Genomic DNA, 15,742 nt, shown 5'->3' on the forward strand with positions numbered 1-15,742 from the left:
GAAATTCAATTTGGAATAAAATTATGAACTTTTACTTTAATTCTAAATTGATCTTTGGTTCAAAATCTACAATAGTGTGTGAAAGTTTCTACTGAATAAAATCTCCAATTAGAAAGAGCTTGCTGACAATTCTTACTGACTTGCACATTTCACACAGTGGCCCCTCCATTATCCACCAGAAAGAAGGGGAATGGGAATTGGCGGGAAATCAGTGTCCCCAAATGTTGCCTCTCCCGTCTGGTGTAGCAGTACCCTCGGCATGAGAATAGAAAATAGGTGCAGGAGTAGGCCATTCGGCCCTTCTAGCCTGTACCGCCATTCAATGAGTTCATGGCTGAACATGCAACTTCAGTACCCCATTCCTGCTTCCTCGCCATACCCCTTGATCCCCCGAGTAGTAAGGACTTCATCCAACTCCTTTTTGAATACATTCAGCGAATTGGCCTCAACAACTTTCTGTGGAAGGGAATTCCACAGGTTCACCACTCTCTGGGTGAAGAAGTTTCTCCTCATCTCGGTCCTAAATGGCTTACCCCTTATCCTTTGGCTGTGACCCCTGGTTCTGGACTTCCCCAACATTGGGAACATTCTTCCTGCATCTAACCTGTCTAAACCCATCAGGATTTTAAACGTTTCTAAGAGATCCCCTCTCATTCTTCTGAACTCCAGTAAATACAAGCCCAGTTGATCCAGTCTTTCTTGATAGGTCAGTCCCGCCATCCCGGGAATCAGTCTGGTGAACCTTCGCTGCACTCCCTCAATAGCAAGAATGTCCTTCCTCAAGTTAGGAGACCAAAACTGTACACAATACTCCAAGTGTGGCCTCACCAAGGCCCTGTACAACTGTAGCAACACCTCCCTGCCGCTGTACTCAAATCCCCTTGCTATGAAGGCCAACATGCCATTTGCTTTCTTAACCGCCTGCTGTACCTGCATGCCAACCTTCAATGACTGATGTACCATGACACCCAGGTCTCGTTGCACCTCCCCTTTTCCTAATCTGTCACCATTCAGATAATAGTCTGTCTATTGGAGACAAGTCCAGACCAAAACTGTACGCAGTACTCCAGGTGTGGTCTTACCAACGCCCTGTACAGTTGTAGCAGGACTTCCCTACTTTTATACTCCATCCCCCTTGCAATAAAGGCCAGCATTCCATTTACCTTCCTGGTTTCTTGCTGTAACTGCATACTAACTTTTTGAGTTTCATGTACAAGAACCCCCAGATCCTGCACTACAGCATTTTGTAATTGTCACATATAAATAATTTACTTTTTTATTTTTCCTACCAAAGGGGATAACCTGACATTTTACCACATTATAGTCCATCTGCCAGATTTCTGCCATCTCATTGAGCCTATCTATATCCCTTTGTAGATTATTTGCGTCCTCCTTACAACTTGCTTTCCCACCATCTTTGTATCATCAGCAAATTTGGCCGCGATACACTTGGTCCCTTCATCCAAGTCATTAATATAAATTGTAAATAGTTGAGGCCCCAGCACTGATCCCTGCGGCACCCCACTAGTTACTGATTGCCAACCAGAGAATGACCCATTTATCCCGACTCTGTTCTCTGTTTGTCAGCCAATCCTCTATCCATGCTGATATATTACCTCCAACCCTGTGAACTTTTACCTTATGCAGTAACCTTTTATGTGGCACCTTGTCAAATGCCTTCTGGAAGTCCAAATGCAGCTGATCCACTGGTTCCCCTTAATCCACCCTGTTCGTTACATCCTCAAAGAATTCCAGCAAATTTGTCAAACATGTCTTCCCCTTCATAAATCTATGCTGACTCTGACCGAATTTTGCTTTTCCAAATGCCCTGCTACTGCTTTAATAATGGACTTCAACTTTTCCCAACCACAGATGTTAGGCTAACTGGTTTCCCGCTTTTTGTCTGCCTCCTTTTTTAAATAGGGGTGTTACATTTGCAGTTTTCCAATCTGCTGGGACCTACCCAGAATCCAGGGAAATTTGGTAAATTACAACCAGTGCATCCACTATCCCTGCCGCTACTTCTCAAGACTCTAGGATGCAAGCCACTCCGCTGCTCTTGCCTCATAACCCTGAAAATCTTTCCAACTCAAATATTTATCTCTTTTGAAAGTAACATGTGAATCAGCTTCCATCACCCTTACAGGCAGTGCGTTCCAGGCCATAACACCTGGCTGCTTAATTTTTCCCCCTCGTGTAGCATCTGCTTCATTTGCCAATCACCTTAAATTGGTGTCCTCTGGTTAACGAGCCTTCTGACACTGAAAATTGTTTCTCCTTAAGAGAGTTGGTGGGCTGGAGGAGGTTACAGAGATAGTGAGGGGTGAGGCCTTGGTGGGATTTGGACAAGAGGAGTATTTTAAAGGTTGAAGCCACCAGCTGTCTCCCCCAGTGCAGAATGTGACTCACTGCTAACAGGAAAAATTTTTGTTTAACGACTAAAGATGCAGAATGAGGGTAAATCAATCTCTGTACCTTTAACTAACAGCAACATGGAAAGAGGGAAATGAATGACCTTTAAACACGTAGTTATCAACCCCCGACACTGTAACTTGTTTCTCATTATAGAAGCATAGAAATTTACAGCACGGAAGGAGGCCATTTAGGCCCATCATGTCTGCGCAGGCTGACAGAGAGCTATCCAGCCTAATCCCACTTTCCAGCTCTTAGTCCGTTGCCTTGCAGGTTACAGTATGTCAAGTACACATCCAAGTATTTTTTAAATGTGAGGGTTTCTGCCTCTACCAACCTTTCAGGCAGTGCGTTCCAGACCCCCACCAGCCTCTGGTTGAAGAAATTTCCCCTCAAATCCCCTCTAAACCTCCTACCAATTACTTTAAATCTATGCCCCCTGGTTGGTGACCCCTCTGCGAACGGAAATAGGTCCTTCCTATGCACTCTATCTAGGCCCCTCATAATTTTATACACCTCTATAAGGTCTCCCCTCAGCCTCCTCTGTTCCAAAGAAAACAAACCCAACCTATTAAGAGGGTTGTTGGGCTGGAGGCAGTTAGATAGAGAGGCAGGGGTGAGGCTTTGGAGGGATTTCAACAAGTGGAGGAGTATTTTAAAGGCTGATGCCACCAGCCATCTCCTCCAGCACAGAATGTGACTCACTACCAATAGGAAGGATGTTACTTTAACTACTGCGAAAGTATAATGAGGGGAAATCAATCTCTGTACCTTTAACTAACAGTGACATGGTAAGAGGGAAATTAATGATCTTTTCAACATCTATTCCACTTGGCCTAAAGTGTCTGGAACTCATAATAGGAACTCCAGGGAAACAAAATACTGACAAATATTAAACTGTTTTGTTGACAAAAGAAACCTGAATTTAACTGTTAAAAGATAAATTCTTTAAGAGGGGTTCACACTGACTCACCTGACAGACCGACTCAGGATCCAAACCTCAAGCACCGCAATTGGTTGCAGAACACGCTGCTGCCTTGGCCCACCTGTCATGTATGTAACCCCAGGCAACCTGTATAATACCGCCACCAGAGGGCTTACCTATTGGAGTCCCAAGGGATCCCAGCATCCCTTGGGAGCACTGTAAAAAAGCAAGCCTACCATGCTGTACCAGCATTCAAGAGTCTGAATAAAGGAGCTAAGGTCACACTTACTCATTGTCTACAGTACCCAGTTGCATTACTTTATTATAAGCATAACAATTGGTGATGAGATAACGAACAACCACGCGGAAATGCAGAGAACTGTTGGTATCCTGGAGAAATTCTCAGAAGGGGATGATTGGGAGGCCTTCATGGAGCGACTCGACCAATACTTCGTAGCCAATGAGCTGGAAGGGGATGAGAACGCTGCCAAACGAAGTGCGATCCTCCTCACTGTCTGCAGGGCAACAACCTATGGCCTCATGAAGAATCTTCTCGCTCCTGTGAAGCCAACAACCAAATCCTATGAAGAACTGTGCACACTGGTCTGGAAGCACCAAAATCCGAAGGAAAGCTTTCTGATGTCAAGGTATCGATTCTACATGTTTCAGCGGTCTGAAGGCCAGGAAGTGGCAAGCTACTTCGCTGAATTAAGGCACCTTGCAGGACATTGTGAATTCGATGGATTCCTTGAGCAAATGCTAAAAGACTTGTTGTGCTTGGCATTGGCCATGAGGTTATCCTTTGCAAACTATTGACTGTTGAAACACGAACCTGAGCAAAGCCATAATGATAGCCCAGGCATTTATGTCCACCAGCGATAACACCCAGCAAATTTCGCAGCATAAAGAGATTTCGGCAAGTACTGTACACAAAGTAACATCATTTTCAGGCAGGAAATGCATATGCAGAAAGTACACGCCTGCAGCTGTGCGACCTCAGATGACCTAGAGTCTGCCATCAAACGTTAATGCGAGGCAGTTAACACCTTGTTGGCGCTGCGGAGGTGATCATCGAGCCCATTAATGCCGCTTCAAACACTATATGTGCAAAGGCTGTGGAGCAATGGGACACCTCCAGCGAATGTGCAACCCCTGCAAACCATCACGTTGCAGAGGAGGATGGATCCACAGCGGATCAGGCTGAACTAGAGACTCGAACCGAGGAGGCAGAAGTGTACGGGGTACACACCTTCACCACAAAATGTCCACCGATCATGTTAAAATTTGAACTGGACAGAATTCCAGTATCCATGGAACTGGACACGGGTGTGAGTCAGTCTATCATGAGCAAAATCGCCTTCGACAGGCTGTGGTGCAACAAGGCACACAGGCCCAAGCATAGCCCCATTCATACCAAGCTAAGAACTTACACTAAAGAGCTGATCCCTGTAATTGGCAGCGCAGTATTAAAAGTCTCCTATGATGGAACAGTGCACGAACTCCCAGTATGGATTGTACCAAGAGATGTCCCCACACTGTTCGGCAGAAGCTGGCTGGGAAAAATCCACTGGAACTGGGACGACATCCGAGGGCTCTCATCCATCGACAATGCCTCATGTGCCCAGGTTCTGAGCAAGTTCCTGTCGTTGTTTGAGCCAGGCAGCAGAATTTTCTCGGGGGTGAAGGTGCAGATCCACTTGGTTCCTGGTACACGACCCATCCACCACAAGGCACGGGCAGTGCCATATATGATGCGAGAGAAAGTGGAAATTGAGCTGGACAAGCTGCAGCGAGAAGGCATCATCGCGCCGGTGGAGGTCAACGAATGGGCCAGTCCAATTGTTCAGGTTCTCAAAGGCGATGGCATGGTCAGAATTTGTGGGAATTATAAAGTAATGATTAACCATTTTTCGCTACAGGACCAGTATCCCCTACACAAGGCAGATGATTTATTTGCGGTCCTGGCTGGAGGAAAGACGTTCACCAAGTTGGACCTGACTTAGGCCTACATGATGCAGGCAGAATCTTCGAAAGGCCTCACCTGCATCAACATGCACAAAGGTCTGTTCATCTACAATAGATGCCCGTTTGGGATTCGATCGGCCGCGGCAATTTTTCAAAGGAACATGGAGAGTCTGCTAAAGTCGGTTCCGCGCACTGTGGTTTTCTAGGACGACATACTGGTCACAGGTCGGGACACCATCGAACACTTGAAGAACCTAGAAGTGGTTCTAAGTTGGCTAGATCGCGTGGGACGCAGGTTGAAATGCTCGAAGTGTGTTTACCTGGCGCCAGAGGTGAAGTTCATAGGGAGAAGAATCACGGCAGACGGCATCAGACCCACTGACGTCAAGAACGAGGCCATCAAGAACGTGGCGAGACCACAGAATGTGATGGAGCTGCGGATGTTCCTACGACTCAACTATTTTAGTAATTTCCTACCTGGGTTCAGCACCTTGCTAGAACCCCTACACGTGCTGCTATGCAAGGGAGATGACTGGGTATGGGGGAAATCACAAGGGGCTGCTTTTGAGAAAGCCAGAAATCTGTTACGTTCCAACAAACTGCTTGTTCTGTGCAACACATGTAAACCCGGTGTGAGCTGTGAGGAGGACGCAAAGAGGCTGCAGGGTGACTTGGACAGGTTAGTTGAGTGGGAAAATGCATGGGAGATTGTCGAGGAAATATTTAGCTTAAATTAACTCAGGCGGAGACTTTCAGAACTGCACTTCGAGAGAATTTATTTTAAAAAGCAAGATATATCTCGGAGAGCCTGCTTGGACCGTACCAAGGCAAAACTTTGTCGTACAAGCAAATTGCACTTATCTTTATACAGAAATTGAATACAGAAATAGAAAAAGAATCTTATTCATTAGTCCCGCGAGTACAAAGGTCGTCTCGGGAGGTACACACTCTATCTGTCCTTGCATAGTTTCTCTCTGTTCACAGTCTGATAAGCAAAGGCAAAAGGAGACTCCCTTTTAATACCAGATGGTCACCTAATTGCATCTCTAAGTTTCAAGGCTAAAAAGCGTGGCTATTTTTCTAGTCTTATTATTTCTTTAAGTATAGCAAAAAACAGAATTTAACCCTTTCCTCTAAATTAAGCCAGATGTTCATAGATTCTTTCTTCCACAATTCCCTCCTTGTTGATCTTTTTATTTTTTAGATCAACACAATTTCCTGTATTCTCTTCTTGAGCAAAAGAGGGTGTATACCCTTCAGGATAGGGTCGCATTTGGAGATATTCGTCTTCATCAACCTTTTCCTCTAAGCGACTTAACCTTCCTTTCATGTATGTACCTTTTCTTTCTATCTCGGAGAGCAGGCCTATTACTTGACTAATTACATTTTTTTATTTTATCCACATTCCGCAAAGGATTATTAATAATACAAGCATAACCACACCTATGATTACTATGGGGTGTATAGCAAGCTTCAGTACTACTGTAATCCTTCATCCCAGGCATTTCTGATCTTTATATCTTCCCCTACCAGTCCTCCGATGGCCTGGATTTTATTTTGTAGGGTCTCGATATCCATGGAGTTCAATGCTTCTATTCCTGCTCCCACTCCACCTAACACAGTCTCTAATACATCCCGTTTCTTTCTTTGGGGTCTTTCTTTTTCAAAAGATACCTTAACACTGGTTGTGTGGCAACCATCTTCTTTCTTTGGGGGATATTTATTTCGTATTGTTAGATTTAATACACCTCGGGATCTTACCACTGGGATGCAAGTGGTCAGTATCCTTTTTAGATGTCCCGGGTCCCGGTCTTCTGGGTGGCCGGATTCTTTTACTGACCATTTTACCACAAATGGGTCTCCTCCATTCACCGGGGTATTATTCATGCACAACATCCGCTGCCCTTCTACCATACTTGTAAAAGAATAACTACCTTTTCTCCTGTCCGGCCTTCCTATGTACCCCCATCTCTTGTTTTTCCCTGTGCTCAGGGTACACTTCATCCACACATCGGCCTGGTATTCTATGAACAACCGTTACCCTTTCCCCAATATAAACTGGAATTCCCCTCTTTTTTCCTTCATTCCATGCCTCACATCGTGCCGTAAAATTCCCTACTTTACAACTTTGGCCTACTGGGCATATAAAATTGCCTTGCTGCCTTATACTATTACTTCTTTCCCATACCATATTTTTCCTTCTTTTAGGACTTCTTCCTCCTGCCGGGAGTTCCCTGTCGCTAAAATGATCAGTATACCTAACGTCCATTTATAATTTTTCCAAGAGTCCCTTCCCATCTTCCCTTTCTTGTTTGTTTCTATACCACTCTTGAAATAAGTTGTTACAATAACAACACGTCCACACGATAGTAACAGTGACCCAAATAATAAAGGCCCAAACTGGCACACAAATGAGCTCTGACATCCGTCCGTGAATTTTGGGCAATATTTTCAAGTCCAAATATTTAATACAAGAGCAGGTACAGTTCTTCAGCTAGAAGATGGCTGTTTTCTTAGTCGGGCGACCATAGTACATCCTGGTTCAATGCCTTTTCCTTCGGCTGTAATTCGTCGGGGAAATAATGTTTACAGCGGGTTGCATGCACCCAGTTCGGGTGCTTTTCCAACTTCAAAGCGGTTCGTGTTGTGAGAATTATCTGATACGGTCCTTTCCCCCTAGGAGAAAAGGATTCTTTATTTAATGTTTTTACTAACACTTGATCTCCAGGTCTGAAAGGGTGCATATTTCCTTCCGACGGGGGCACCTGTGTCTGCTTTATTTGTTCATGCAGACTTCTTGCTATTTCACACATGGCCTGAGCATACTTTAGTGATTTTTCATCATTCCAAATTAATGCTATTTTTTCACCTGACAGTGGTGGTTTTACGCCAGTAGGCATTGGTCTTCCCAATAAGGCTTCATGTGGTATCAAATCAGTGTTTCGGTTTTTCTGGTTTCTCATTGTATACAATACTAATGGTAAGGCTTCTGGCCACTTCAGTCCAGTCTCCTGACATACCTTGGTAAGGGTAGATTTTATTATCCCATTTACTCTTTCTACCATTCCCGAGGACTGTGGCTGATATGGTATATGTAACTTCCACTGGAACCCTAACGCTTCTGCAAGGTTCTGCACTATTTTTCCGGTGAAGTGGGTTCCCCTGTCACTGTTGATTCCCATAGGTATCCCATATCTTGGTATTATTTCTTTAAATAGAATTTTTACTACTGTTCGGGCATTTTCAAAGGGCACACTTGGTTGGGGTAGATGATCATATCCATCAGGTGTTTTACCTCTGGGGCTTTCGGTGTATCCTTGGGGCAACCTGGTCCATGTGTACTGCTGCTTCTTGTGGGTGAAAGCAAACAGATACTGACTTTCTTGATTTAACGGGATAGAGTAAAAAGCTGAACACATGTCTATTACAGTAAAGACAGTTGCTGTTGGTGGTATAGCAGATAGTATAATGTTGGTGTCCGGTACCACAGGGGTGATAGGACTACTATCTTATTAATAGCTCTCAGATCTTGCACAAATCTCCATTCATTCGGCCTATTAACCTTTGGTATGGGCAGTATCGGAGTGTTACACGGGCTCTGTGTCTTTTCTAAAACTCCTTGTTCCAACAATGCAGAAATAACTGGCTCTATCCCATTTTCTGCCTCTGGAGGCAGTCTGTACTGCCTAATGCTTGGTAACACGGCATTCTTTATCAATTGTACCCGATGGGGTACTGCAGAATGTACTTGCCCAACATCATTCTTATGCTTTGCCCAAAGTTCAGAAGATACTTGATTCAATGCCATTGGCAGCTTAGGGCTTGGTTGTTCCGGGGGTTGCTGTTTTTCAAAAGTGGAGGCATGATTTTTACCTTTCCACTGGAGAATCCCGCTGTTGTGGGTGATAAAGTCTATCTGAACATTTTGCAATTTTATTACTGCCCAAGGTTGATAGCCTTGTTGCTGTTTTTCTCTTTCTATTCCTACAATCATCAGACCCATATCTTTAGGTTTCGCTGGCGGTTTTACAGCCAAGGTCAGATGAGGTGTCGAGTTCGCTTCTCTAAACCGCTGTTGCTGTAAGGGTGTCAAATCCATGGCTACCCCCAATCCTTCTGGTCCAAAATAAATGCGGGGCGTAGCTTCTACTATTTCTTCTCTATTTAAAAAGGATTGTACCAAACACTGGTAAGTTTCAGCTTTTTGGCGAGTGTACCAGGCTGTACAGTGAAGCTGAACTGCCTCAAAGCTTGTCAAAATTATATACATCAATTCTTCAGTATTAGAGTCAAATTTAGCTTTTAAGTTTTGTATAACTTCATGTATCAAGGGGGAATAGAAGTTGCCAATCAATTGCCAACAATAGAGGGCAGCCTTTTCTTTGTTATCCTCCCTTTTCTCTTCTTTAATCCCATTAAAGAACTGATGAATATTATTTGGAGGGAGCTCCATGTACATTCCTTCCTTTGTGCAATAAATTGTGGCTCCTAGTTTACACAAAGTCTGTCTTCCCAATAAAGGGAGCGGTGTTGTTTTAGAGACTTTCAAAGTCTCATCATTAACTGATTGTCCTTCAATTATCAATTTGGTAGGTTCAGATAAAAATTCTTTCATGGGGATACCGGCCACACCCATACTTAAGACGGTGGTGTTGCTTACAGATAATCTCACAGAGGATGGTACAGAAGACATAGTAGCACCAGTATCCACCAGGAACTTTACATAAGTGTCTCCTACTTTTACTACTGCCAGAGGGTTTTCTTCTATGTCTGCCGATAAGCGGAGGGCTGCCGCCTGTACCACTAAGCCTCCGGGGCATCCCTATACTGATTATTCTGTGCCTGTCCTCGTCCCTTTTGCTGATTTACTGACCTGTTTTAGCCATATTTTCCTTATAGGTAAATAGTCCCTCTCTATCCATGTTAGCCAGTACTGTAACTGTCTCTTTCCAACTTTTTCCTTGCCAGTCCAAAACCCTTATTTTGTATGCTCTTGCTTGTTGTGGCAACATACAATTTAACAAGGTTTGCACTGCCAAAGGTTCATTTTGATCCATTGGTATTCCTGCATGCTCGTCCCAACTATTTTTCCATCTGCCTGCAAAATCTATTCTTCTGCTTTCTGCAAGCAGCGGGTAACTTCCCCTATATCTCCATGCTTTTTAGCTCCCTTTAATAAATGGTACAGGTTTGCTCAAGCCAGTTGTGAAAGGCTACTGGCTTCTTAACAGGATTAGGGGCAGCTGATATCATATCCCGAGCTTCTCCCGGTGTCCAGGGCTTTAGGACAGCCGTTGTTCTGATCATTACACGGGGGCTTGTGTCGTGGGGGTAGTGGAGGAATCGGCCTGTCTTATCCAGCTGAGCGGCCACTATTTCTATAATCTCCTGCCAATCATCCGGCTTGGTGGTTGGAAGACGGGGGTATAAGCCGACAGGGGAAGCGGTCAAAACCGGGGCACTCGGGGGGCTGTAAGAGGGAGGGGGCTTCTCCTTACCCTCCTCCTCTTTCTTTTTATTTTTAGGGGCTGGTGCCTCTTTGCCACCTCTGTCCATTTTTTAAAACAATTCTCCATATAATCTGTATCCCAACTGGGGTCCCCTGTCCCATTTGTGGTGGTCTGTCTCCATTCCTCAATTAAGGACAATTTAAAACTTCCTCCATATGGCCAATCCCCATCAGACCAACCGTACAAATCGCTACTAAACGTTACCGCGTATCTGTCGTCTCCTGTTTCTTTAATTACAGTGTCCGCCGGTGAGCCGGGCGGCACAATGGGATCTCCTACCTTCTCTCGTTGCTTTACTACCTTACTGATTCTTTTCTCAGTCTTAGGATGTACTTTCATTCTTTCAGTTGAGAGGTCGTCCTTCTTTCCTTTTCTAGGAGCTGGGCACGAGCGCCCTGCTCGACTAGAGCCGTTTCCCATTCTTCCGGGTGCAACGTGTCGCGATCTTTTCTGAAATGAGAGTTAGGACAATCCTACAAAATATACAATAATTTACAAAGTGCTCACCGGTGTTCTCTTTTCTGCTCAGCTCGGGGGCTCCTTTTGCCTTTTTGTTATTTTAGCTTCTTAGCGGTAGCTACCTTATGCCTCACCCTCTAGGGGATCTCAGCGGCCCGTCCCTCTGTTAGCTAGGACGACCTAGGCACCTTCCTCCTTTCAGTTAGGAAGGTCCTTAAAATTCCTCTTTTCTCTTTAAAAGTTAAATTTAGTTCTTTTGGATCTCGTTTTTTTTTTTTTAGAGATCCTGCCGGACTACGCCAGAATTCCTCTTTTCTCTTTAAAAGTTAAATTTAGTTCTTTTGGATCTCGTTTTTTTTTTTTTAAAAAGAGATCCTGCCGACTACGCCAGAATCTGTCGAGGAAATATTTAGCTTAAATTAACTCAGGCGGAGACTTTCAGAACTGCACTTCGAGAGAATTTATTTTAAAAAGCAAGATATATCTCGGAGAGCCTGCTCGGACCGTACCAAGGCAAAACTCTGTCGTACAAGCAAATTGCACTTATCTTTATACAGAAATTGAATACAGAAATAGAAAAAGAATCTTATTCATTAGTCCCGCGAGTACAAAGGTCGTCTCGGGAGGTACACACTCTATCTGTCCTTGCATAGTTTCTCTCTGTTCACAGTCTGATAAGCAAAGGCAAAAGGAGACTCCCTTTTAATACCAGACGGTCACCTAATTGCATCTCTAAGTTTCAAGGCTAAAAAGCGTGGCTATTTTTCTAGTCTTATTATTTCTTTAAGCATAGCAAAAAACAGAATTTAACCCTTCCCTCTAAATTAAGCCAGGTGTTCATAGATTCTTTCTTCCACACAGATGCAGTATAATGTGGATAAATGTGAGGTTATCCACTTTGGGGGCAAAAATACGAAGCAGAATATTATCTGAATGGCAGCAGATTAGGAAAAGGGGAAGTGCAATGAAACCTGGGTGTCATGGTTCATCAGTCATTGAAAGTTCGCATGCAGGTACAGCAGGCCGTGAAGAAGGCAAATGGTATGTTAGCCTTCATAGCTAGGGGATTTGAGTATAGGAGCAGGGATGTCTTACTGTAGTTGTACAGGGCCTTGGTGAGACCTCACCTGGAATATTGTGTTCAGTTTTGGTCTCCGAACCTGAGGAAGGACGTTCTTGCTATTGAGGGAGTGCAGCGAAGGTTCACCAGACTGATTCCAGGGATGGCTGGACTGTCATATGAGGAGAGACTGGATCAACTGGGCCTTTATACACTGGAGTTTAGAACGATGAGAGGGTTTCTCATAGAAACGTATAAGATTCTGACGGGACTGGACAGGTTAGATGCGGGAAGAATGATCCCGATGTTGGGGAAGTCCAGAACCAGGGGACACAGTCTCAGGATAAGGGGTAGGCCATTTAGGACTGAGATGAGGAGAAACTTCTTCACTCAGAGAGTTGTTAACCTGTGGAATTCCCTGCCGCAGAGAGTTGTTGATGCCAGTTCATTGCATATATTCAAGAGAGAGTTAGCTGTGGCCCTTACGGCTAAAGGGATCAAGGGGTATGGAGAGAAAGCAGGAAAGAGGTACTGCGGGAATGATCAACCATGATCTTATTGAATGGTGGTGCAGGCTCGAATGGCCGAATGGCATACTCTTGCACCTATTTTCTATGTTTCTATGTTTCTAACCCATGTAAACGTTTAGTACTATGTTGTGATGTGTCTTCGTATGGGGGTGGGTGTGTGCAATAAACAAATGAATCGGGAACATTGCAACCGGTCGCCTATGCGGCGAGGAGTTTGTCCAAGGCCGAAAGGGCCTACAGCATGATTGAAAAAGAAGCACCGGCATTCGTTTACGGGGTGAAATAAATGCACCAGTATCTGTTTGGTCTCAAGTTTGAATTAGAAACCGACCATATCACTATTCTCAGAGAGCAAAAGGATTAATATCAATGCCTCTGCTCGCATCCAAAGATGGGCGCTTATGCTGTCTGCATATAATTATGTAATCCGCCACAGACCAGGCACAGAGAACTGCGCTGATGCTCTCAGTCGGTTACCATTGCCCACCACCGGGGTGGAAATGGCACAGCCTGAAGACTTGCTCTTGGTGATGGATACATTTGAAAATGAAAAGTCACCCGTTATGGCCCGCCAGATCAAGAGCTGGACCAGCCAGGATCCTTTACTGTCCCTTGTAAAAAAAACTGTGTCCTCCATGGGAGCTGGTCCAGAGTCCCAGCGGAGATGCATGAAGAGATCAAGCCATTCCAGCCGCGCAAAGAAGAAATGTCCATACAGGCGGACTGTCTTTTGTGGGGCAATTGCGTGGTTTTGACTAAGAAAGGCGGGGAAACGTTCATACGCGACCTACACAGTATCCACCCAGGCATAGTAATGATAAAAGCCATAGCTAGATCCCATGGTGTGGTGGCCCAGCATCAACTCAGATTGGGAGTCATGCATGCACCAATGCAACACTTGCTCTCAACTGGGTAAAGCACCCAGGGAGGCACCGCTAAGTTTGTGGTCATGGCCCTCCAAACCATGCTCGAGGATCCACGTTGACTTTGCGGGCCCATTTCTAAGCAAAATGTTTTTGGTTGTTACGGATGCTTATTCAAAATGGATTGAGTGTAATAATGTCTGTAAGCACATCCACTGCCACCATCGAAAGCCTACGAGCCATGTTTTCCATGCATGGTCTGCCTGATGTCCTTGTCAGCGACAATAGGCCGTGCTTCACCAGTGCTGAATTCAAGGAATTCATGACCCACAATGGGATCAAGCATGTCACATCTGCGCCGTTCAAGCCCGCATCCAATGGCCAGGAAGAATGGGCAGTCCAAATCATCAAGCAAAACTTGAAACATATGTCGGAAGGCTCCCTGCAGACTGCCTGTCCCGAGTCCTGCTCAGCTACTGCACCAGACCCCACTCGCTCACTGGGGTTCCCCCAGCCTAACTGTTCATGAAAAGGGCGCTCAAAACAAGGCTATCTCTTGTTCACCCTGATCTCCATGATCACGTCGAGGGCAGGCAGCATCAACAAAGCATGTACTTTTTATGCGATACTGAAGTCAATGTCCCTGTATTTGTACTCAACTATGGACATGGTCCCAAATGGCTCGCTGGCACGGTCATAGCCAAAGAAGGGAATAGGGTGTTCAGGTCAAACTTGCTAATGGACTAACTTGCAGAAAGCATTCGGACCAAACCAAACTGCAATTCACAAACAGCCACGAGCAACCCGAAGAGGACACCACCAACTTCGACCCAACACACACAAGTAGTAACCGACATCACGGTCGACCACGAAGCTGAATTCACCATTACCAGCAGCCCAGCAAGACCAGCTGCCTAGCAGCCCAGTGAAGACCCAACAAACTCACCCACACCTGCATTTGTACCGAGACGATTGACAAGAGAGTGAAATGCCCCAGATCGTCTCACCCTGTAAATAAGTGTACTATTGACATTGGGAGGGAGTGATGTTATTTATGCAACCGTAGGTAACCTGTATCATACACTGCCACCAGAGGGTATACCTGTTGGAGTCCCAAGGGATCCCAGCATCCCTTGGGAGCACTGTAACTAAGCAGGCCTCCATGCTGTACTGGCACTCTGGAGTTTGAATAAAGGAGCTAAGGTCACATTTAGTCATGTCTACAGTACTCAGTTACATTACTTTATTATGAGCATAAGAGTAGGGGCTGGAAGAGGTTACAGAGATAGGGAGGGATGTAGGGCTGGAGGAGGTTACTGAGATACGGAGGGGTGTAGGGGCTGGAGGTGGTTATTGAGATAGGGAGGGGTGTAGGGGCTGGAGGACATTACAGAGATAGGGAGGGGTGTAGGGGTTGGAGGAGGTTACAGAGATAGGGAGGGGTGTAGGGGCTGGAGGGGTTACAGAGATAGGGAGGGGTGTAGGGGCTGGAGGAGCTTACAGAGCTACGGAGGGGTGTAGGGGCTGGAGGAGGTTACAGAGATAGGGAGAGGCGATGCCATGGAGGGATTTATCGGTGCAGCAGAGCAGGTCTCCAATGGTCCTGGTTAACCCTTGCCACTGGACCAAGACCTCGCTCTGTCAAGCCCGTGTGGTGGCTGGTGTACAATCCACACACAGGCATCTTCCACCCTTCAGGATGTAGTTCGGGATCCGGAATATTCGGTCCTTCATTGAAACACCTGTCATCCTCGATACGAGGATCTGCCTAAGATCATTCTGTGATACAAAGAAATTCTGTGACGTATTTCTCCTTTTCCTCCCTTTCTCTGTTTCCCACATTACAACAGTGATCACCCTCCAAAAGTAGTTCATTGGCTGTGAAGCGCTTTGTGACGTCCGGTGGTAGTGAAAGGCGCTATATAAATGCAAGTGTTTCTTTCTTCCTTCCTAACTTCTCCCTTTCCTGTCTTCTATCGTCCTGCCCCTGCATTTCTTTCCCCCTTTCCACTCCTCTC

The 15,742-nt window shown here is 45.3% G+C and overlaps 1 pseudogene; it reads left to right on the top strand.

The window, feature by feature from the left end:
* LOC139273373 (zinc finger protein 420-like) overlaps positions 1-15,742 on the top strand; it is a 55,794-nt pseudogene that overhangs the window by 22,208 nt on the left and 17,844 nt on the right.

The sequence above is a fragment of the Pristiophorus japonicus genome, chromosome 9, assembly GCF_044704955.1.
Source record: "Pristiophorus japonicus isolate sPriJap1 chromosome 9, sPriJap1.hap1, whole genome shotgun sequence".
NCBI lineage: Eukaryota > Metazoa > Chordata > Chondrichthyes > Pristiophoridae > Pristiophorus > Pristiophorus japonicus.